The sequence below is a fragment of the Xenopus laevis genome, chromosome 8S, assembly GCF_017654675.1.
Source record: "Xenopus laevis strain J_2021 chromosome 8S, Xenopus_laevis_v10.1, whole genome shotgun sequence".
In the NCBI taxonomy this organism is placed as follows: domain Eukaryota; kingdom Metazoa; phylum Chordata; class Amphibia; order Anura; family Pipidae; genus Xenopus; species Xenopus laevis.
Genome location: NC_054386.1, coordinates 69,823,330 through 69,848,679, shown reverse-complemented (window position 1 = coordinate 69,848,679; position 25,350 = coordinate 69,823,330). Strand labels below are relative to the sequence as shown.

The window sequence follows — 25,350 nt, the reverse complement described above, 5'->3', positions numbered from 1 at the left end:
TATATATATATATATATATATATATATATATATATATATATATAATGCACATGTTCCGCACTCCGAAAAACAAAGGCTCAACCTGGGTGCTAATCCGAATAAAAATGGATACAAATGCAGGGTGGCAGCACTCCAAGGATTTTGCAACAAGATAAGGTGTCAAATAAAGCAGGTTTATTAAATCCGACGTTTCAGTTCCATACACGAACTTTCTTCAGGGAAAACCAGTGCACAGCGTTGACAACCCCCAGCCCCAGGGAGTGTAGGAAAAGAGTGTATCGTGGGGAATAAGAAGTCTTGTAACCCAGGCCTCCTCACCAATTGTTGACTAACAGTGCTTAGGAAATGTAGAAGCATAATATCATAAAACACGGATCAAGGGGGCGTGTCTACCGCTCCGTCCATGGTCCTGTAGAGGTGGGTCTTGCGAAGTGCGGCTAAGGCTTCAGTGGGGCGGAGCTTATATGTGGCACAAACTACCCCTGGCTCAACAGTCGGAGCAATGCGCGCGCTTCCGCAGTATATGCGACTCTGCCGCTGCGCTACGGTGTCCCAGACTTTAAGGCCGCAAGATGCTGCTGTGCGTTGCTATGGGCAATGGACCAGGTTACCGAGGGGTGTACCTTATTGGAGCGTCATTCCGCTCCGCCCCACTGAAGCCTTAGCCGCACTGCGCAACACCCACCTCTACAGGACCATGGACGGAGCGGTAGATACACCCCCTTGATCCGTGTTTTATGATATTATGCTTCATTTTTTTACCTCCTTGTTTTTTTTTTTACAAAAAGTCACTTGATTTCCCTCCCTGCCCCTAATTTACATATAAAAATTAGGATTCAGATTTGGTTCAGCCAGGCACAAAGATTCGGCCGAATCGCAATCCTGCTGAAAAAGGCCAAATCCTGAATCTCGTACTGAATCCTGGATTCGGTGAATCCCTAATACAGATCAGAAGGTAGGGTTAATTATGCTGTGAGGGATGCAAGTGAGACCTTTGAAAACATCAAGGCAATAAATGATAATAAAACTGGCTACTGCATAACAAAAGAATATACAGGGACACAGGGTTAGTCTATCATCGTCACTAAAAAAAAGAAAAATTCTCAAAATAGATCAATGTTCCATGCTCGGTTATGATTTCCCGTTGGTATCCTTCTTGTTATATACACAGTTTTTCATTTGCTATATTTTGCAACTCAGAATTTGGAGTCAAAACCTTTATTTAGGGCATTGTTGGGGTAAGTGTTATGATATTAGTATCATATAGTAGTGAAATAGCTCTAAGTTCTTTATGGGATTTCAGCTTCGTTGTACCGTTGTTCTTTACTGGAATGGAATGTTATGTTTATTTTCTCAAAGTAAATTTCTAGGTTTGTTTATGCGTGGCACTAAGGGGCAGATTTACATAGGGTCGAATAGCAAGGGTTAATTAACCCTCGATATTCGACTGCCGAAAAAACATAGGAAAGCCTATGGGGACCTTCCCCATAGGCTAACATGGCACCTCGATAGGTTTTAGGTGGCGAAGTAGGTGGTCGACTATCAAATGTTCGAATAGTCAAATGATTTTTAGTTTGAATCGTTCGATTCAAAGTCGTAGTCGAAGGTCGAAGTAGACAATTCGATGGTCGAAGTAGCCAAAAAAATCATTCGAAATGCAACGTTTTTTTTATTCTATTCCTTCACTCGAGCTAAGTAAATGGGCCCCTAAGAATACTGCATCAGAAACAAGGATATTTTCATAAAGGTCACCATGCTTCATGTCCGCTGTAGACATATATACAAAATCAGAGGAAGACAAAATCATGATGAATGGAGACTGGGACACTGTGATATTTATCAGATTTAAGGTAAAGCCACCGAGTGCCTAGTTTAATTAGCATGTGAAACGTACCAGAAAGAGAATTTTACTGCTTAAACTGAAACAAGAAAGCATTCCAGGACACAATGGGCTTAGTGTTTTAGAGACTTGTCCTGGCACAAAATATTTTTGTGGTCTTGATATAAAAATCAGTTACAGTATGTCTACATATAAAAGCTGTTCATTCTTCATTAAATAGGATAAAATGATCCGTTCAAACCCTCCAGACTAGAGAGCCCTTTTTCTTTGTTTCAGAAACATGTTTAACTCTGGAAGAAGCAAAAGGGTGCATAGTGTTAAATATCTACCCAGTTACTCACAGAATTGGCATTGCTGTTTTCCTGACTTTTCAGCTTCTGCTCATATTTCCTCCTTAGTCGTTATTTTTTCTATCTCCTACCCCATTCCAAAAAATGTATTCTGATTGATACTCTAAAACAAGTTTTATCATCATTGAACTATGAGAAATAAACACAACACCACTAGACTTTGCCTTATTGGCAGCTAAACAGCCTATTCAGAAACAAAGAATTATCTCCCTATTTAAAGGGGGACTCCTCCCAAATACTGGAATAAAATTGTCAAGGGGACAGATTTGTAAAATGTGTGTGTGTGTGGGGGGGTATATGTGTCTCTGTGTATACTATTAGCTGCTAGGAATGCATCTGCTTCTTTTTCTTTCTGAGGAGCCTGAATGTACAAATCTAAATCTCAAATGTTGCAACAACACTATTGTTCATGGTAAAAGAAATGTGTTCAGCAACATCTCAGTGTCTCAATACTTTGGAGGACATTTATTCTGATAAAGAACTCTTGAGGTATAGAAAAGCTGAAGACATTGGATGGATATGTTGTTAGGATTGTCAGTTTTGTGCACCTGACAGGCAGATGACAAATATATATATATGAAACTGGAAATGGAATTCAGTAGGCATCTGTCATATAATTGATGCACTGTTAAATGTAAGATGAGAACATAGATTCACATTCTTGGGAAAGTCCTTCTTGGAATATTACCCACTGTATACCCACTGGATGTACATGAAAAATGTTATGTTCAGCTGTATGCATTCATTGGTCTGCTTGTAATCCTAGATGATCCAGTCATTCATCCAGTTACTGACTGTTGACCAGATTGTGGGTGTAGAGCCAGAAATATAATTATAATGTTAACTCAAAGGGGTTTTTTATTTACTGCACACATTGGCTAAGTGCAGTTTTGAGCATAACGTTGTAGGTATTGTTTTATATCAACAACATTGATTATGGCATAATTGCAGTTGCTGGGGGAAACTTGATTGTACTTCAACGCAAATCAGATGCAATTGAGCTGAAAATTTCCCGTCCATCTGTTTAGCTTAATTTCTGCTGCAACTACACATCACCTATTGATGCAGGCTGTTGTGGGAAACCTAGAACTGGAAAAAAGGCACTTGATTACACTTTACAAGTGCATTAGAGGACATTATAGACAAATAGCAGAGGACCTTTTTACCCATAAAGAGGATCACATTACCAAAGGCCACCCCTTCAGACTAGAGGAAAATAACTTTCATTTGAAGCAACATAGGTGGTTCTTCACAGAGAGGACAGTGAGGTTGTGGAATGCACTGCCAGGTCATGTTATGATAGCTGATTCTGTTAATACTTTTAAAGAAGAATTCAACCCTTTATTAAAAAAACCCTACCCCCCTACCCTACATAGACTTTTGGCGCATGCACAGTTGTTTGGGACCGGCAGACTGCTCCAACTGCGCATGCTCGGATACAGCATTTATTTCCCAAAGATTACCGAAGAGAAGAAGACCATGAACTCTGCTGGACAAAATCTGCACCGAGTGGTAAGTAAAAAGTTAAGGGCTTTTACCCAGGGTAGCAGCTAGGCTGTGGGGGGTTGGAGGGAGGGGGGTCTATGCAGGGTAGTGTTTTTTTAAGGGGTTGAATTCTCCTTTAAGAGTTGCTTGGATGATTTATTGGACAGACATAATATCAAAGCCTATTGTGATACTAAACTCTATAGTTATAGATATGGGTATATATCATTTATGTGAGGGTATGGAGGGGTGTGTGTATGGATGCTGGATTTCATTTGGAGGGGTTGAGCTTTATGGACTTTGTCTTTTCTCAACCTGATTTAACTATGTAACTATGTGACTTCAGCCTGGTCTGGAGGTGGCGGTAGTTCCAGGGTTCCTATAATAACCTGCACAAAAGCACTTAATTGAGAACACCAATACACATGCATTTGCTTATCATTCCCAGGCTGCTCCAAGCCAGTATTAGAACTATAGACACTGATGGCAAGAGCCCATATAAAAGAATTCTGTGCCCCCTTACCTTCCATGGCTGCATCCATGTCACATATGAAAAGGCAGGTCAAGCTGTGTCCTTGCACAATATAATATAGTCATCATGAACTGTCAGTGATCACATTATCAAAGGTAAGTTTTGTATTGGACTGTTTAGTACAAGCTCAATTATTGATCCATGTCATTTATTCTAAAGAAACAGAAGTGTTATTGGATTTCTTTGCTAATCCGTTTACCTACTGGTATGCTTTTAAGACACCCACTTATGCCTCACCAGGTTACTTATTTACAGAAGAGCTCCTTAAAGGGGTAGTTCATCAACATTTAGTATGATGTCGACAGTGATATTCTGAGATAATTTGTAATTTGTCTCCATTTTTTTAGATTTTCAAATTATTTTTCTTATTATCCAGCAGCACTTCAGTGTGTTATTTCAGCAGGTATGATTGTTATGCTCCAATTTACTCTAGCAATCAGGTCATGGCTTGAATGGGGGACTGGGATATGAATAGGAGAGAGCTTCAATAGAAGGTTAAGTAACAATAATAAAATTGCACTCTCATAGAGTAATGGTTGTCTGTCTACCGGGATCAGTGACCCATATTTCAAAGCTGGAAAGAGGTAGAAGAAGAGAGCAAATAAAAAAATGTCAAAAACTGAAGTCTAACTGAGAAGTTGTTATATATATTGTATAGAAATATTTCCATTATAATAGGCTGAGTTTTTGCATACATGGCTCTAGATTGGGGTATGACATTTTTTACTCTCAAAAGTTTATTTTTGTTATTTTTTGCCAGTTTCTAGTCAGCAGTGAAGTCCCTTGCCTCACAGCCATGCAATGCAATGACTCTTTTCATGGCTCAATGTGCTCCATTTAAAAAAAAGCTGAATCTACAATCCACTGCTAACTTTAACAGTTTATGCCATTGGGTATAGAACAGCAGTATGGTTCCTCTGTATCCATTTCACTCGAACAATGCAGAATGGAAAACAAATGTTCCTGGAAACCATTTGAATATACATATACCTTCCACTTCAAAAGCAATGCCCACATTTACTATAAAATGATCAATTTCAGCATTCCTTAAAGGCATTAAAACTGCGTCAGGAAGAGTAACGATTTCAGGGAGCAAATCAGGCTAGAAATGTGTGCATCTGAATAATAAGCTAGCTTGCAAAAGCACTGTAGCTGAGATGTTTAGAAAATTTAATACAGTACTATCTGAAAATGACTTTGAAACATTTTCACTTAAGTCCCCAGACAGAGGAATTAAGGTAAAAAGTAGAAGTATGAGTAAGCAATTCTTCGGGCGTTTAGATAAACCACAAGTAAAAAGAAAGGGAAAATAAAGTGCAATGGTAAATAAAAAGTTTTACTAAGAAAATAAATTAAGTTGTTAACAAACTCCTGTTGTCCCTTGTAATACAAGATTAGTGCTGTCGGCTGCCAATCATTGTAAAAACCTCAAAGAAATGAAGGTATGCTTGAAAATATTTGGGTATAAACACGTTTCTAATCATGGAGCCTCAAGTTCAGATGCTTTAATTAGCCCCAAATACTGATTATAAATCATAAGCTGCCTGCAATTAAGGGGTTCTTATAGTCATTTAAATATGTAATTATCTTGTAAGAGGCTTTTTTTATTTTTTTCAATCAGCTTTTTCTTATGGAAAACAGTTCATCATTAAAAAAAAACCCTATTTTTTCCCCAATGGTGGTCTGCCTTTTTAATGTCAAGGACAATACACATGCTCAGTGTGCTACGACTGTATCATTACTGCACAAGGGCAGACTAACACATTGTTCATGATATGGGATGTCACCAGACGGGGGTTGGACTAAAGGTGGCCATACACGGAGAGATCTGCTCGTTTGGCAATGTTGCCAAACGAGCGGATCTCTCCCCGATATGCCCACCTTGAGGTGGGCAATATCAGGCTGATCCGATCGTGGGCCCTAGGGCCCAACGATTGGATCCTAACGAATAGTAATGGGCGGTCGGTGGGCGGCCGCGATCCAACAGTTTTTTTCGTCCCATCCGATCGAGATCTGGCCGACTTTCTGTCTGTCGGCAGCTTTCATCGGCCCGTGTATGACCACCTTAAGACTCTGATGTTATAGTGCTCCAGGTAACAAGTGGGAGTCATGGAGCTTTCATGTACTTCCTGGATTTACATCATTTATAATAAATCTAGCTGTTTGCTTTGTGGGGTACTTTATTTCTTATTTTACATATTTTTTGCTCGGTGACATCATTCATGAGCCAAAAACTGAAATAATCGATCTAGGTTTATGGTCAATGTTCATTACAGTCTTCATAGTAAAAATTTTTGAAGTTAAATGGTCACCAGTGTTGTGGAAATTTGGTTACCGGAGACCAATTGGTGAACTCACCAAGAGTCAGAATACCAAACAAAGGAATCACAGGGTATTTTTATATATATATATATATATATATATATATATATATATATATATATATATATATATATATATATATATATATATATATATATATATATTTTATTTATTTATTTATGATCAAAGACAAGCTTGTAAGAAACTGCTCCCAGAATGTTACATTGGATTCAATGTTACTTCTGAATTCAAGGACATGGTTAAACTGAATCAGGGAGATCTTGAGGCAGTAACAATTTAAGGGGGCACAATTCTGCTCAGTAATGCACTGATCCATCAAGCTGATTGAATTGGCTACGAATCAAATGACTGACCTGTTCAGATAATGGTTACTCTGGTTTGACTTGTTTGAAATAAGGCCAGGGTATCAAACAATTTACAGAACATTAAAATGAATTGTCAGTCATTCGGGTATCATTAACTCATAATGTATTGTATTGTCATTAGTCATTAAATTACATTATGGTTGTGTATCCTCATCATTTTTGTCTTACATTAGCATTTTAGTAAATTTCACAGTTGGATAATATCAAATTTAGCCTTTCATTCATTCATTCAACTCAAAGAAATCTCATGGATTGCTTCAATATGTAGAAAAAGTGAATTGTATGCTATACCTTGTAAAAAAGCAATGGAAATGCAGCCTTCTGACAAAATCAAAAAGTTCTGCAAAATCAACTTTTTGTCATATTTTAGCTTATTAAGAGGTTACTTTGTCACTTATCACTGGTGACATCATCTTGTATAAACTGACAATCTTAAAACTGACCATTTATATGGCAATGGTGTATTCAAATAAACTGGAACCTCAATTTTACATCCCCTGATTTTGAGTTTTCCCTTATTTTGTTGTTTTGTGGTCCCGCCCATATATTATACATAATACATTTCCCTGATTTTACATTTTCCTGGATTTTACACCATTTTTTTTCTGGTGCCCTGAAAAACGTAAAATGGGGGTTCTACTGTATATATGTTTCTAGATAATAGTTTTCTCCATTAGGCCATGTATTCTTGATAATGCTGACCCAGTGAAAAACTATGGCTGCAAGCAAAAATAATGCAGTACAGGAAATCCAACATTTCAGAAAGTAAAAATAACTTCAATATATTGATCTAGCATTACATAACTTCTTTTGGTCAGTGTGAATGTTCTGTTTTCTTGACTCAAGCCTATGTAATCTGCTATCATTGTATCTAATAATAAATTATTTGCTAAAAATAGCACTCAAACACTAGCGTTGCTAACAATGTATTAGTGAGTACTACAAGATATTATGTGAATCTTCTGCCCTTTGTTGCATGCAATATTGCCTCTTTTTCATGCTGTCAAATGTGTTGTCTTAAGCTGGCCGTACAAGCTGGCAGTTTGTTGCCTGGCTTAGATGTCAATTTACTAAAGAGAGAAGACCTTTATTTTTTGCATAAATTTGCCAAAATTACAATTTGCAGGGATATCACCAATGTACAAAAAGGTGAAGAAGACAATTCTGGCTGGGGAATTGATAAGATGAAGCTACATCCTCAACATTATTATGTCTGTGACACATATACTGAACTCCAAAAAAGTCATAAAAAAAAGCATTTTTTCATATATTAATGTGAAATTATGTTTACAAGTTGTAACTGCTAAATATATGTTATTTACAATTTTTTAACCTTTTAAAGTTCATGCCACATTTGTTTTGGGGTAAGCTCATGTCTAGGACAATAGAGGACCTCTTTTGTCTTCATTTTGCTTCTGTTTACATTTTTAATAATAAGTGGGCACTTCCAGCAATTTCACCATCACTAATAAATACATACATATGACCTATACGCTAATTTGCCACAAAATAATGTCTGACGTAGTTGCACAAAGTATGGCGGTTCCTTCCGAAGCAAAAATTTACATGTAAGTAAACATGCCCATGACTGTTGGGTCTGTTGGTTTCCTATTACTCTACTATACCTACTAGTAAATTATTTGCCATGAAGAAATATAAAGAAAACAGTGATTGATCAGGTTAGCAATTTAGGACTGCAATTATTCCGAATACAACTGCATATGAACTGATCTACCATGTATTCAGTCTGTAGGTATGTGATCAATTGGCCTGTGTGCAATATGGCCAGCCACTGGGAAGGCTAACAAACATTTACTCATTTAGTCTGATGGCTTAAACATGCCAATCTGAAAGAGAGTTTGGTGGAAATTTGTAACCTTTTATTTACTAGTCTGCTGATGAACCATTCACCACTTGAGAAGGTGCATTTACAATTTTAATAGAATAATCACAATGGTCTGTTGAAATAGCTATCTTGAGGTGACATGCAAACCAGGGGCCAAGGCAGTATGGCACAGTTAGTTAAAGTGCAATACCAAATCTGTGATTGTGCGGCCAGCTTCAGTCAATATATACGTGTGCCCTCCCCCAGCACTATTGAATAATCCCAAGTAGGACCTGAATGTTGATCTAATTTGTACTGAACTATTTTTTTTTGCACTTTTCTTCTAAAAGATTAGGAAGTGATATGTGTAATGGAATTTTTTTTTCTCTCAGCGTTGGACTGATCTCCATTCATGTTATTTAATTTATTGTAAGTTTTGGAGAAATCTTTAAAAAACAACATTTCAAGAAAATGTTTGCCAAATGTGTTTTCTATTTTAATACACTCTGTTTACATTACACGCTTCTTACTATTTAACTATTTTTTTTTTTTTAAAGCTGAATGAATCACATGTGCTATTTTGAGTTATTTCTTATGCAAATCATTTTCACAGTTGGATGTTTTGTGGATGAATTGCCATCCCACCTGTCCTCAGTGCACAGAACCAAAGAAACAGTGCATTTAAGTAGGCTTTTGCTGGGTTAAAGATATACCTTTTCTGCAATTGAACATGGTGACATTTTAAAACCTACGAACCAAAGTGCAATTAGATGTATGATGTGCATACCCATGGTAGCTAATTGTGTGTATTTGCATAGTATTTGCTGTGAGATATCACTGTCCATGCACACAAAATGTATTCTTATCTGCAGGAGGGGGTGGAAGGGATGCACAGCTGGATAGATGGTGAGTCAGCTTGCATGGTGCAGTGCAGAAGTAAAAATGGATATAGTCACATTTTTCACAGTTTTAGATAAGCAGGATAAGATCATCTACAAGTAGGGTTGACACCTTTAAAAAAAAAAAAATTACCGGCCACTGGTGGGGGCCAGAAATAAAGGGGTGGGACGTGACACAAAAAGGGGCGGAGCAGAGGAGGGGCACCGTCAAAGGGGCAGAGTAGCATCATAAAAGGGGCGGGCCACCTCCCGAAGCCGACGAAAATGTAAGTTTTCATCGGCGGGCAGGGGATTTTGTAAATGGTATTACAAATTACCGGCAGCTACATTGCCGGTAAATTTGTAATACCGGCCCCGGCCCTGGCAGATGTTTTACCAGCTAGGCCGGTAAAATACCGGCCGGGTGGCAACCCTATCTACAAGTTTAAGAGATGCTTTAAACCGACTTGCACTGTTCTATATGAAAGCAGGACAAGCCATTTACATTGTGAATTTGTTTGCCTTGTGGAACAATGGCCTTTCTATTTGCAAGTCCTAGTATCCCTGTATCAGGCTGAAAAAAGCTCTTTGTGAGTATGTATTCAAAGCAAATTTCTCCACAGTGCATGTGATGCTTTTTAAAAGCGGGCCTGTGGTGAACTAGAGCAAGGCTCATCAGTACTGTTTCAGGGGTGGGTATACAGTTGGCCAGAGCATGCTGTGTTTTCAAGTGTAGCTCGATGTTTGATGCTAACAATATACATTGTTATGCCCTTGTTGACGTATTGTGTATCACACTCCAAATAGGAACAAAGTTGTTTCCCCTTGATTTGTCTTTCGGGGTAATGTAATAAAAGTCGGTAACAGAAAAACTATTCGCAATGAGAAAAGTTATGCCTTTGCGCAAACAAATTTTGCTTTCCGCAAATGCAATATAGCTTTTGCAAACCTGGAAACTGTTTAGCGACCACTTCCGACAGTGAAAGAAGGTTTGTGAATTTTATAGTTTGCGCCACTGCGCAGTCAATTTAATAAAACTTCCTACTGAAAAAGTCGTTATGTTTGCTCCAAAAGATTACACCTTCAAGCACTTCTTAAGAGTGTGCAATTAAAATTCACAATGCGCAATTAAAATTTGCAACGTAATAACAGTTTAAGGAACAATATTACATTGTGAGATGTGGATTTTTATTTTATTCTTATTGGTGTAGTGTGTATGTAGTGAGGAGTAGGGATGTAGCGAACGTCGGAAAAAAAGTTCGCGAACATATTCGCGAACTTGCGCAAAAATGCGAGCGGTTCGCGAACGGTTCGCGAACCCCATAGACTTCAATGGGAAGGCGAACTTTAACATCCAAAAAAAAAATTTCTGGCCAGAAAAATGATTTTAAAGTTGTTGACCTTGTAGGCATTGTTTGCCCAGTTTTTTTGGCCGCAGCCACTGAAGCACAGAGGCCAGAAAAAATATGCCATATAAATGCTGAAAATAGTCATTTTTTTGGTCGCAGCCACTGAAGCACAGTTGCCAGAAAAATTATGCCATATAAATGCTGAAAATATAAATTTTTTTGGTTGCAGCCACTGAAGCACAGAGGCCAGAAAAATTATGCCATATAAATGCTGAAAATATAAATTTTTTTGGTTGCAGCCACTGAAGCACAGAGGCCAGAAAAATTATGCCATATAAATGCTGAAAATATGCATTTTTTTGGTCGCAGCCACTGAAGCACAGTTGCCAGAAAAAATATGCCATATAAATGCTGAAAATAGTCATTTTTTGCCATACGTTGACCTTGTAGACATTGTTTGCCCAGTTTTTTTGGTTGCAGCCACTGAAGCACAGAGGCCAGAAAAAATTAAACCAGTAGGGTTTGCACCCTAGTTTGTAACGGTGGCGGAGGGAGGAGGACGCTAAAGGACAGCTGTGTGTGGAGTCATGAGGCTTGAAGAGAAGGACAGCTGCATAGAAGTCAGAACAAGTCTTCCGGCGTGCAGTAACCCTCCGAGATCCACCCCTCATTCATTTTAATAAAGGTCAGGTAATCGACACTTTTGTGACCTAGGCGAGTTCTCTTCTCAGTTACAATCCCTCCTGCTGCACTGAAGGTCCTTTCTGAGAGCACACTTGAGGCTGGGCAAGACAAGAGGTTCATGGCAAATTGTGACAGCTCTGGCCACAGATCAAGCCTGCACACCCAGTAGTCCAGGGGTTCATCGCTCCTCAGAGTGTCGATATCTGCAGTTAATGCCAGGTAGTCCGCTACCTGCCGGTCGAGGCGTTCTTTGAGGGTGGATCCAGAAGGGTTGTGGCGCTGCCTTGGACAGAAAAACATTTGCATGTCTGACGTTACAGACTGGCCAAAGGGCTTTGTCCTTGCAGGTGCGCTCGTGGCAGGATTACTGGCACCTCTGCCCCTGGAATGTTGATGAGTTCCTGAAGTGACATCACCCTTAAAAGCATTGTACAACATGTTTTGCAGGCTGGTTTGTAAATGCCGCATCTTTTCGGACTTGTGGTATGTTGGTAACATTTCTGACACTTTATGCTTGTACCGAGGGTCTAGTAGTGTTGCGACCCAGTACAGGTCCTTCTCCTTAAGCCTCTTGATACGGGGGTCCTTCAACAGGCATGACAGCATGAAAGACCCCATTCTCACAAGGTTGGATGCAGAGCTATCCATCTCCGCTTCCTCATTATCAAGGACTGCATCATCCACGGTCTCCTCCCCCCAGCCACGTACAAGACCAGGGGTCCCCAAAAGGTCACCACTAGCCCCCTGGGAAGCCTGCTCCTGTTGGTCCTCCTCCTCCTCCTCCACAAAGCCACCTTCCTCCTCTGACTCCACTTCTGGCACCTCTCCCTGCGTTGCAGCAGGTGCCTGGGTTCGTTCTGGTGATTCCGACCAGAAATCGCGCGCTTCCAGCTCCTCGTCACGCTGGTCTACAGCCTCATCTGTCACTCGTCGCACGGCACGCTCCAGGAAGAAAGCGAAGGGTATTAGGTCGCTGATGGTGCCTTCGGTGCGACTGACCATATTTGTCACCTCTTCAAAAGGTCGCATGAGCCTGCAGGCATCGCGCATAAGCACCCAGTAACGGGGGAAAAAAATCCCCAGCTCTGCAGATCCAGTCCTACCACCCAGTTCAAAAAGGTACTCGTTGACGGCCCTTTGTTGTTGCAGCAGACGTTCCAACATAAGGAGCGTTGAATTCCAGCGAGTCTGGCTGTCAGAAATCAAACGCCTGACTGGCATGTTGTAGCGCTGCTGAATGTCAGCAAGGCGTGCCATGGCTGTGTAGGAACGTCTGAAATGGGCCGACACCTTTCTGGACTGGGTGAGAACGTCCTGGAATCCTGGGTACTTGGAGACAAAACGTTGGACTATTAAATTTAACACATGTGCCATGCAGGGCACATGTGTTAAATTGCCCAGTCTCAACGCTGCCAACAGATTGCTTCCATTGTCACACACCACTTTTCCGATCTGCAGTTGGTGTGGGGTCAGCCACCGATCGGCCTGTGACTGCAGAGATGACAGGAGTACAGATCCGGTATGGTTTTTGCTTTCCAGGCACGTCATCCCCAAGACAGCGTGACAACGGCGTACCTGGCACGTCGAATAGCCTAGGGGGAGCTGGGGGTGCACAGGTGTGGAGGAGGAGAAGGAGGACCCAGCAGCAGAGTAAGAAGAAGAAGAGGAAGAAGACGAGGTAGAGAGCGATGGAGGAGTAGAGGTGGTGGCAGAACCGCGTGCAATCCGTGGCGGTGACACCAACTCCACTGTTGTTGTTGAGCTACCCATTCCCTGCTTCCCAGCCATTACCAAGTTCACCCAGTGGGCAGTGTAGGTGACATACCTGCCCTGACCATGCTTGGAGGACCATGCGTCAGTAGTCATATGGACCTTTGGCCCAACACTAAGTGACAGAGATGCGGTAACTTGGCTCTGCACATGTTGGTACAGGTGTGGTATTCCCTTTTTAGAAAAAAAATTGCGGCTGGGTACCTTCCACTGCGGTGTCCCAATTGCTACAAATTTGCGGAAGGCCTCAGAGTCCACCAGCTGGTATGGTAAAAGCTGGCGGGCTAAGAGTGCAGACAAGCCAGCTGTCAGACGCCGGGCAAGGGGGTGACAGTCAGACATTGGCTTCTTACGCTCAAACATGGCCTTCACAGAAACTTGGCTGGTGGCAGATGACTGGGAATGGGAACAGGTGGTCAAGGTGGAAGGCGGAGTGGAGGGTGGTTCAGACGGGTCAAGGAGAGCAGAGGTAGAGCAGTAAGATGCTGGACCAGAAGGAGTGTGGCTTTTAGTTTGCCTGTTGCCTTTGAGGTGTTGCTCCCAAAGTGCTTTGTGCTTGCCGCTCATGTGCCTTCGCATAGAAGTTGTACCTATGTGGCTGTTGGGCTTACCAAGGCTCAGTTTCTGACTGCACTCATTGCAAATTACAATGCTTTTGTCAGAGGCACACACATTAAAAAAATCCCACACTGCTGACTTTTTGGAAGTGTGCGATCTGGCGGTAACAGTAGAAGTTGGCGGCATTGGCGGCAATGGCGGGTGCGTTGGCCGGCTGAACACAGGTGCCGATACATGTTGTTGCCCTACTGATCCCTGCGGGCTGTCCTCCCTGCTTCTTCTAAGTCTTATTCTCCTACTGCCTCTCTGACTCTCCGTCTCTCCATCTGAACTACCCTCCTCTTGCTCTCTTCTACTAGGCACCCACAAAACATCAATCTCCTCATCATCATTCTCCTCAGATGCATCAATTTCTTCTGACACATCACAGAAGGAAGCAGCAGCGGGGACCTCCTCCTCATCACTCATTATGTCCATCTCTATCGTGTTCTCTGCCAGAATTAAATCTGGTGTAAGGTCCTCATCTCCTTCATCTTCTTCTGGCAATAATGGTTGCGCATTACTCAGTTCAAGAAACTCATGGGAAAATAACTCCTCTGACTCCAGTGAAGAAGGGGCACCGGTGGTGGAGGAAGTGTTACGTGGGGTGGCCATAGCAGTGGAGGATGAGGAGAATGTTGTGGTAAAGTTAGAAACGGTAGAGGATGGGGTGTGCTGTGTAAGCCAGTCAACTACCTCTTCAGCATTTTGGGAGTTCAGGGTCATTGGCTTTTTAAAACTGGGCAATTTGCTAGGGCCACAGGATTGCATAGCAGCACGGCCCCTAGCACGGCCTCTGCGTGGCGGCCTGCCTTTGCCTGGCATTATTTTTAAAAAAACAACAACAACAAAAACTCAGTTGGTTTTTCTGGAAACGATAATACACACAGCTAGATGGCAGTTTGAAGAAAACAGTGTGCAAATAATGCCTACAAGGTCAACGTATACACTACTACAGTGGTGGATACGGATTACGTAAAATAATGAATGCTGCTTGAAAAAAAGTAACTCAAGTGGTTTTTCTAGAGACGATAATATTATCAATATTTAGACAAAATGTGAACAAGCTCACACAGCTAGATGGCGGGTTGAAGAAAACAGTGTGCAAATAATGCCTACAAGGTCAACGTATACACTACTACAGCGGTGGATACGGATTACGTAAAATATATGAATGCTGCTTGAAAAAAAGTAACTCAAGTGGTTTTTCTATAGACGATAATATTATCAATATTTAGACAAAATGTGAACAAGCTCACACAGCTAGATGGCGGGTTGAAGAAAACACTGTGCAAATAATGCCTACAAGGTCAACGTATACACTACTACAGCGGTGGATACGGATTACGTAAAATATATTATGGCTGCTTGAAAAAAGTCACTCCGGTGTTTTTTCTGGAGACGGTAATATTATGGATATTTAGACAGAATGTGAACAAGGTCACACAGCTAGATGGCGGGTTGAAGAAAACAGTGTGCAAATAATGCCTACAAGGTCAACATATACACTACTACAGCGGTGGATACGGATTACGTAAAATATATGAATGCTGCTTGAAAAAAAGTAACTCAAGTGGTTTTTCTAGAGACGATAATATTATCAATATTTAGACAAAATGTGAACAAGCTCACACAGCTAGATGGCGGGTTGAAGAAAACACTGTGCAAATAATGCCTACAAGGTCAACGTATACACTACTACAGCGGTGGATACGGATTACGTAAAATATATTATGGCTGCTTGAAAAAAGTCACTCCGGTGTTCTTTCTGGAGACGGTAATATTATGGATATTTAGACAGAATGTGAACAAGGTCACACAGCTAGATGGCGGGTTGAAGAAAACAGTGTGCAAATAATGCCTACAAGGTCAACGTATACACTACTACAGCGGTGGATACGGATTACGTAAAATATATGAATGCTGCTTGAAAAAAAGTAACTCAAGTGGTTTTTCTAGAGACGATAATATTATCAATATTTAGACAAAATGTGAACAAGCTCACACAGCTAGATGGCGGGTTGAAGAAAACACTGTGCAAATAATGCCTACAAGGTCAACGTATACACTACTACAGCGGTGGATACGGATTACGTAAAATATATTATGGCTGCTTGAAAAAAGTCACTCCGGTGTTTTTTCTGGAGACGGTAATATTATGGATATTTAGACAGAATGTGAACAAGGTCACACAGCTAGATGGCGGGTTGAAGAAAACAGTGTGCAAATAATGCCTACAAGGTCAACGTATACACTACTACAGCGGTGGATACGGATTACGTAAAATATATGAATGCTGCTTGAAAAAAAGTAACTCAAGTGGTTTTTCTAGAGACGATAATATTATCAATATTTAGACAAAATGTGAACAAGCTCACACAGCTAGATGGCGGGTTGAAGAAAACACTGTGCAAATAATGCCTACAAGGTCAACGTATACACTACTACAGCGGTGGATACGGATTACGTAAAATATATTATGGCTGCTTGAAAAAAGTCACTCCGGTGTTTTTCTGGAGACGGTAATATTATGGATATTTAGACAGAATGTGAACAAGGTCACACAGCTAGATGGCGGGTTGAAGAAAACAGTGTGCAAATAATGCCTACAAGGTCAACGTATACACTACTACAGCGGTGGATACGGATTACGTAAAATATATGAATGCTGCTTGAAAAAAAGTAACTCAAGTGGTTTTTCTAGAGACGATAATATTATCAATATTTAGACAAAATGTGAACAAGCTCACACAGCTAGATGGCGGGTTGAAGAAAACACTGTGCAAATAATGCCTACAAGGTCAACGTATACACTACTACAGCGGTGGATACGGATTACGTAAAATATATTATGGCTGCTTGAAAAAAGTCACTCCGGTGTTTTTTCTGGAGACGGTAATATTATGGATATTTAGACAGAATGTGAACAAGGTCACACAGCTAGATGGCGGGTTGAAGAAAACAGTGTGCAAATAATGCCTACAAGGTCAACGTATACACTACTACAGCGGTGGATACGGATTACGTAAAATATATGAATGCTGCTTGAAAAAAAGTAACTCAAGTGGTTTTTCTAGAGACGATAATATTATCAATATTTAGACAAAATGTGAACAAGCTCACACAGCTAGATGGCGGGTTGAAGAAAACACTGTGCAAATAATGCCTACAAGGTCAACGTATACACTACTACAGCGGTGGATACGGATTACGTAAAATATATTATGGCTGCTTGAAAAAAGTCACTCCGGTGTTTTTTCTGGAGACGGTAATATTATGGATATTTAGACAGAATGTGAACAAGGTCACACAGCTAGATGGCGGGTTGAAGAAAACAGTGTGCAAATAATGCCTACAAGGTCAACGTATACACTACTACAGCGGTGGATACGGATTACGTAAAATATATGAATGCTGCTTGAAAAAAAGTAACTCAAGTGGTTTTTCTAGAGACGATAATATTATCAATATTTAGACAAAATGTGAACAAGCTCACACAGCTAGATGGCGGGTTGAAGAAAACAGTGTGCAAATAATGCCTACAAGGTCAACGTATACACTACTACAGCGGTGGATACGGATTACGTAAAATATATTATGGCTGCTTGAAAAAAGTCACTCCGGTGTTTTTTCTGGAGACGGTAATATTATGGATATTTAGACAGAATGTGAACAAGGTCACACAGCTAGATGGCGGGTTGAAGAAAACAGTGTGCAAATAATGCCTACAAGGTCAACGTATACACTACTACAGCGGTGGATACGGATTACGTAAAATATATGAATGCTGCTTGAAAAAAAGTAACTCAAGTGGTTTTTCTAGAGACGATAATATTATCAATATTTAGACAAAATGTGAACAAGCTCACACAGCTAGATGGCGGGTTGAAGAAAACACTGTGCAAATAATGCCTACAAGGTCAACGTATACACTACTACAGCGGTGGATACGGATTACGTAAAATATATTATGGCTGCTTGAAAAAAGTCACTCCGGTGTTTTTTCTGGAGACGGTAATATTATGGATATTTAGACAGAATGTGAACAAGGTCACACAGCTAGATGGCGGGTTGAAGAAAACAGTGTGCAAATAATGCCTACAAGGTCAACGTATACACTACTACAGCGGTGGATACGGATTACGTAAAATATATGAATGCTGCTTGAAAAAAAGTAACTCAAGTGGTTTTTCTAGAGACGATAATATTATCAATATTTAGACAAAATGTGAACAAGCTCACACAGCTAGATGGCGGGTTGAAGAAAACAGTGTGCAAATAATGCCTACAAGGTCAACGTATACACTACTACAGCGGTGGATACGGATTACGTAAAATATATTATGGCTGCTTGAAAAAAGTCACTCCGGTGTTTTTTCTGGAGACGGTAATATTATGGATATTTAGACAGAATGTGAACAAGGTCACACAGCTAGATGGCGGGTTGAAGAAAACAGTGTGCAAATAATGCCTACAAGGTCAATGTATACACTACTACAGCGGTGGATACGGATTACGTAAAATATATGAATGCTGCTTGAAAAAAAGTAACTCAAGTGGTTTTTCTAGAGACGATAATATTATCAATATTTAGACAAAATGTGAACAAGCTCACACAGCTAGATGGCGGGTTGAAGAAAACACTGTGCAAATAATGCCTACAAGGTCAACGTATACACTACTACAGCGGTGGATACGGATTACGTAAAATATATTATGGCTGCTTGAAAAAAGTCACTCCGGTGTTTTTTCTGGAGACGGTAATATTATGGATATTTAGACAGAATGTGAACAAGGTCACACAGCTAGATGGCAGTTGGTTGAATAACACACTGGGCAAAAAATGCCTACAGGGCAAATAATGCCTAAAAGGTCAACTTATACACTACTACAGCGGTAGTAAAATAAAAAAAAGTAAAATAAAAAAAAAAATAATATTAAAAAAAAAAATTAAAGTTGGTGCTGCTGAACTACTAGGAGCAGCAGATTAGCACACCAGTCCCACTCCCCAACACTGCTAGACTAATAGCACTGGGCTCTTATAGTAGTAGTAGTAGTAGTAGTAAAACAACAAAAAAATAAATAAAAGCAGTCCTTACAAGGACTACTGTTATTGCAGCAGTCAGCAGATGAGATCAGAAGCAGGACAGCTGCCCACAGCAGCTACATACAGAGCACTGCAGTAGAAGGTAGATTACTAGCCAGCAAAGCTACCTAAGCTTAAATGTCCCTCAAACCCCTGCAGACTTCTGTCCCTCCAATAACAGAGCAGTATCAAAACGATTACTAGCCAGCAAACTTTCAACTGTCCCTGAAATCACTAACAGGCAGCAGCTCTCTCCCTACACTATCTCTTCAGCACACACAGGCAGAGTGAAAAAACGCTGCAGGGCTTCGGTTTTTATAGGGAAGGGGAGTGGTCCAGGGGAGAGCTTCCTGATTGGCTGCCATGTACCTGCTGGTCTGGGGTGAGAGGGCAAAAAAAAGCGCCAACAATGGCGAACCCAAAATGGCGAACGTCGCGCGACGTTCGCGAACTTCCGGCGAGCGCGAACACCCGATGTTCGCGCGAACAAGTTCGCCGGCGAACAGTTCGCGACATCTCTAGTGAGGAGCAGAGGAGTGAAGGGCTTTGGATGTTATATAAGGGTTTTATATGCTATTCTTTGTTTAACAGGCAGCTATGCTAAGGATTTTAATTGGGGTTGAACAGGTTCCCTCTTAGGAGAGAGCAGGAAGATCCTGGAAGTAGAGTTTAAGATTGATTTGAGAGGAGAGAAATGGGAGTCAGGAAGACTGGCTAGTAGGAGATTATAATATTCTAAAGAGGATAGGATAATAGCATGGATTAATGTTTTGGCTGTTGTTTCTGAAAGAAAGAAGCGTATCTTTGCTATATTGTGGATGAAAAAGCAGCAGGTTTTGGCGGTAGTATTAATATAGTTAGAGAATGAGAGAGACTGGTCAAAGATGACCCCCAAGCAGCGTGCTGAGTTAACAGGGTTAATGGTCATGCCATCAATAATAATGCTGAAAAGTAGTGATGGGCTAGGTTTGGATGGAAAGACCATGAGCTCACTTTTGGCCAAGTTGAACTTGAGGTGCCATTGGTTCATCCAGGAAGAGATAGCTACTAGGTAGTCTGCGATCTGGGTCTGAATGTCAAAGTGGGAAATGACTTATTCTGGCCTGTTTTCAGTTTTAATAATTTCCTTCTAGTGGTAAAACAAACCTATAATACCAAGCAAATTCACTCTAAAGCTCAGCTGTGCCCTTTCTTTTGTTGGACTACCCCCATCTGTTCTGGTCAGACAGTTCTCTTTATATGCCAAATGTAAAGTATATCATTTGCAGAAGCATTAAAACAAGGGATTAATCTTTTAGCATTACTTTATATATTTGAATAACTGGAATTTCTAAATATTGTATGAGGACCGGGTATAGGCCAGAACAGTTCAGATTGGACTGGAAATCTATAATAAAATGTATCCCAGATATTACAAATATCCACAGCACAGTTTGTCTATCACTATTGCTTAAATGAGAAGGAAAGCTATGGAGGCATAATAGATTAGCTGCAATAGAGCAAGCTAGAATGCAATATTTATTCTGTAGAATGTTTTACCATACCTGAGTAAAAAGCTCTGGAAGCTCTCTGTTTAGGATAGCAGCTGCAGTATTAGCTTGGTGTGACATCACTTCCAGCCTGAGTCTCTCCCTGCTCACTTATAGCAGATTACAGCAGAGAATGGGAGGGGAAGAGGAGCAAACTGAGCATGCTCACGCCCGGGGCAAGGACGTGTAAGCTGAAGGCAGGTAGTCTGATACAGAAGCCCATGTGCACACAATAGAAGAAAGGAAATGCAGGGTTTCTTTTGACAGAGGACTCAGAGCAGCATTACTTTGAGGGTTTACTGTATATTTAGTTGGACCTTTCTGATAAGGCTTACTTAGTTTTAACATTTCCTTTTAGCCTATTACTCAAGATTTTGGACTGTTAGATAAAACCTGGGAGGTATGCATGCATCAGATATTTGATTACTTTATACTAGTTTTTATCATTATAATAATAGACAACAGCATATCCAGATTTTCATAGAGCATAAGGTATTTGAACCACAATGCATGACTTTTTCAGCAGCTTTCAAATGTCTTTCTTAGGTCACATTGAGGCTGTTCACCCTGCAATGGAGATATAGCATCTGCAGTTTATAATAAATTTGATTTATCAAGGTATGTACACTTTCTAATATTTCTAATATTTGTTCTATTTTTACTAATAGAGATGTTTTTACTGTTTGCATGATCACATTGTGTTTGCATCTGTCTGCTAAAATAATAACAATTCATTAACAATAAAGAGCTGAGGAAACAAAATTATTACTGTGGAAATTAATAAGGAAGCCATCCTAATGAGTCTGAAAGTTGTTTATGTAAAAAAAGGTTTTTTTTTTTCTAAAGACCTTAGCTGAATTATTAATCATATTTGATGTTAATAATTTAAGGAAACACAAAGTGAGAAATCAGTAGACCTTGGGGTGGTTGAAGTTTGATCTTACTGTATATGAATGCCTTTGTAATGAGAGACAGAGAGAGAGAAGCTTTGATCTATTTATAATGAGTATTCGAAAGATTTACTAATTATCTGAAACCTGTCAGAGGAAAACACTGTGGTCACCCCACTCCCTCCCCAATCAGTTTAAAGTATCCAAAAGGTTTTGCTTTAAGGTAGATGTTTGAATTTGTTTATTAATGCTCTAAACCACCTCCATTAAAAAACGTAAGAACTGAAATAAATAACTTTGACTTTGAGAATTCGAAACTCGTGTATTTTTCAGTCTGATAATAAGTTTCTTTTGCACAGTCTTTACCCCCTACTGAAGAATCAACATTCTTTCTCTCCTTTGTAAGTTTCAAAAAAGAAAATCATTCCAGCAGAGCAATACCAGCAGTTTTTTTTTAAGAGATGGAGCTGGAAAGATTTTGTCATTAGTATGCCAAGGTTTCATACATAAGCAAATCATGGTTTGCAGTTATTAGGTGACTACATCTAGTAATAAATGAGGTATTTCACATGACTAGCAGCCTGTTTCTTCTCAGTCCTCAGCACCTTTCAAACACCTTATGCCTGTTGTGAGGATAAGATATGGAAGAATAATACATAAATAAAAAACAATATTCAAACTGGAAAAATGATTCCAACCAACAGGCTATGATAAACCACTGAATAATATATAAGGAGATGAATGCAAAACATTAAGTTACTTATATTCCGTGAAGTGTATCTACAAAATTAATAGAGCATGAGTAGTAATAAACAGTTTTATTTCATTAATATACACCATGCAGTTTGAGTGGTCTAAAAGGACCTGGGTCACGGTTGCTAGAGGGGGTAGGTTAATATATAATGTAACTTTATTAGGTGGTGTGGAACCAGAAGTGCACATAATTCATTTTTATAACTCTGCAAAAGTATTTTTTTTTAACATGGGCCCCACCAACATAATTGATGACACTAGGGGGCACATTTACTAAGCTCGAGTGAAGGATTCGAAGTTAAAAAACTTAGAATTTTGAAGTTTTTTTGGGGGTACTTTGACCATCGAATAGGCTACTTCGACCTTTGGCTATGACTTCGACTTTTACTACATTTACTAAGCTCGAGTGAAGGATTCGAAGTTAAAAAACTTCGAATTTCGAAGTTTTTATGGGGGTACTTCAACGATCGAATAGGCTACTTCGACCTTTGGATATGACTTTGACTTCGAATCAAACTATTCAAACTAAAAATCTTTCGACTATTCGACCATTCAATAGTCGAAGTACTGTCTCTTTTAAAAATACTTCGACTACCTACTTCGGCACTTTAAACCTACCAAGCATCAATGTTAGCCTATGGGGATCTTCCCCATAAGCTTTCTATGCTTTTTTTGATCAAAGGAAAATCCTTAGATCGATGGATTGAAATCCTTAGAAGTGTTCGATTTGAAGGATTTAATCGTTCGATCAAACGATTTTTTCCTACGATTGTTCGCTCGAAGTATTACCTTTGACTTTGATATTCGAAGTCGAAGGATTTTACTTTGATGGTCGAATATCGAGGGTTAATTAACCCTCGATATTCGACCCTTAGTAAATGTGCCCCTGCATGTGCACAAAGATTTGTTTTCAGTTTATTCATATTTGTCTTTAATATTAGTTCACAACAACTCTTCCTACACATTTACCATCTGCTAATCCTCTGCACAGTATGTCCTTCTATTCCACATCAAGTTCTGCTTTCAAAGGGGCCAATAGAAGAAATGCTTTGCAGCAGAGCACACAACCTCTGAAAACAAGACCCAATGCAACTATCTTGCTTCAGGTTTAAAGATATAATTAGTATGGTGGAACTGATCATCTGAAACACAAAATATATGAATATTTTAATGATGATCATGCATGAAGCCCACCTTGTTAGGAGTTTAGAGTTGTAGTACATACGTTGTCAAAAAGCAAGCAGATTTTGAATTGTAATGATATGAGATACAACCTACCTGAGATGCACTAGCGGGTGTTTCCCGACCCATGACTGCCCTTTCTTATCTGTGACCCAACTTGCTCAAACTTTTATAGGGACTTTTATACCCATGACCTAATTCTCAAAAAGTAAATGCTTTCACTTTAATAAACCTTCAGAGGTTTACCCCACATGTATTTTTTGATATTGATTTATCAGAGTGTTGGAATAGGGCAGAGTTGCGGGTGGTATTTTTTATTATTGCCTATCGGTATTTTTTCGGTGGACATCTGAGGGGATGGACTACATACCATGCTATATCATAAGCCAATAACATCAGGATGGGGAAACAAGCTGCAACACCCATTTAATTTACTGGGTGCTGTGGCTGGTAAGTATTATCCCATACCAAAGCTGAAATCTTGGCCCTCCAAGTTCAACTTAAACTGGCTCAGTTCATACAAATGTATCATCAATTGGAAGTATTCTGTTTAAATAGGTCATATTCATAGCTGTCCACACTTTTAACGATACAGGTAATAGTGTTTTTATAAACCTGTATACAGAACATGCTGTCTAGAAAGCAATTATTGCATCAAAAGGCATGTACTTTGTCTATGTAATAATGGAAATGATTAACTCATTGCTTAGAGCAAGTGCCTCTGATTGCACCAAAAAAAGTGCTTTTTTAGGTAATTCACAAATGAGGGTCACAGAAACAAAATGAACTGAGTTTCAGAGTGGATTGTAGGGGGCTAATCATTTTCTTAATATATGTGCCTAAATGAGTAGAATTTGGAGAGGATACATTAGTTAATAATTGGTGGACCATGGATGCTGACCCTGGCTGCCCAGAAGAATAGAATCCACTGAGACTCACATGGTAAATATAGGAAACTGCCACATCGGGAGCTGATGCTCGGAAAAAGTACACATTTTATACAGTAAAAGATCTATAAAAAGCAAATAAAACTACCTGTATACTGCAGCACTGAGCAATAGTGATTTATAGGAAAAAGGGTCAGTATATTTGAAATGATAATCTTAGAGATAAAGCAATTTTCAGACCGTGTTGGCTTTGCTGAATTGTTAACCGTAAGAAAATATTTTATTACCCACACATAAAAGTTCTTTTTAGATGTAGATAATAAGAAAAGAGTCTCTTGGCTTATATAGCAAAATATAGAGGAAGTATAAGGAAATATGTTGACAAATACAAGTATCGGCATAGCTGACCATGTTAAACCTTGCAATGATATAGCATTTTATATTGAAGTATTTTTACCTTGCTTTATGTTACCACATAAAGGGGAAAAAAACTACAACCCTTTTTGCCACTTGTGAACATTTATATGGATATGATGGGTGAATTTATTCACCAGGCATGGATTTGCAGAGAATTTCCAGACTCCACCACCACCATTACATCAATAATTTGCTGCGAAAAATGTTGTTGCACATGTAAAAATTGGCGCTCGTAAAAAAAATTGTTGACACCCATTGACTTTGATGCATTTTTAACAAAAAAGGCACGCATGTAAAAATTATTGTATACATAAAAATTGTAGTGCGAGTAAAAATGATTTTGACACCCTTTAACTTTAAAGCGGTTTGCGAATTTTTTGCAAACAGATTCACTCATCACTAATCAGCTGGCTTGTTTTACATTGTTTCAACAGTCTGAGACATGAGAGCAGAGGATAGATTGGGACAAACACTGCTTTACAGTACAGTTTACAAACAATTTAAAAACCATAATACCATTGCAATGATTGTATATTGCAAAGTTGCTTAGAATTATGTTTTCTTTTATTAGGCATACATTTTTTTTTT

General features: G+C 39.6%; 1 protein-coding gene across 5 annotated transcripts in view; it reads left to right on the top strand.

The window, feature by feature from the left end:
• Positions 1 to 25,350, top strand: part of LOC108700145 (protocadherin-11 X-linked) — a 901,035-nt gene that overhangs the window by 40,234 nt on the left and 835,451 nt on the right. For 4 of the 5 annotated variants that reach the window (XM_041574894.1, XM_041574895.1, XM_041574897.1 and 1 more), the window contains exon 2: positions 21,180 to 21,251. The exons of the other annotated variant lie outside the window; for it this stretch is intronic. The gene's annotated coding sequence lies outside the window, so the exon portion shown is untranslated. The remainder of the gene's footprint in view (positions 1 to 21,179; positions 21,252 to 25,350) is intronic. 5 annotated transcript variants of the gene reach the window in all.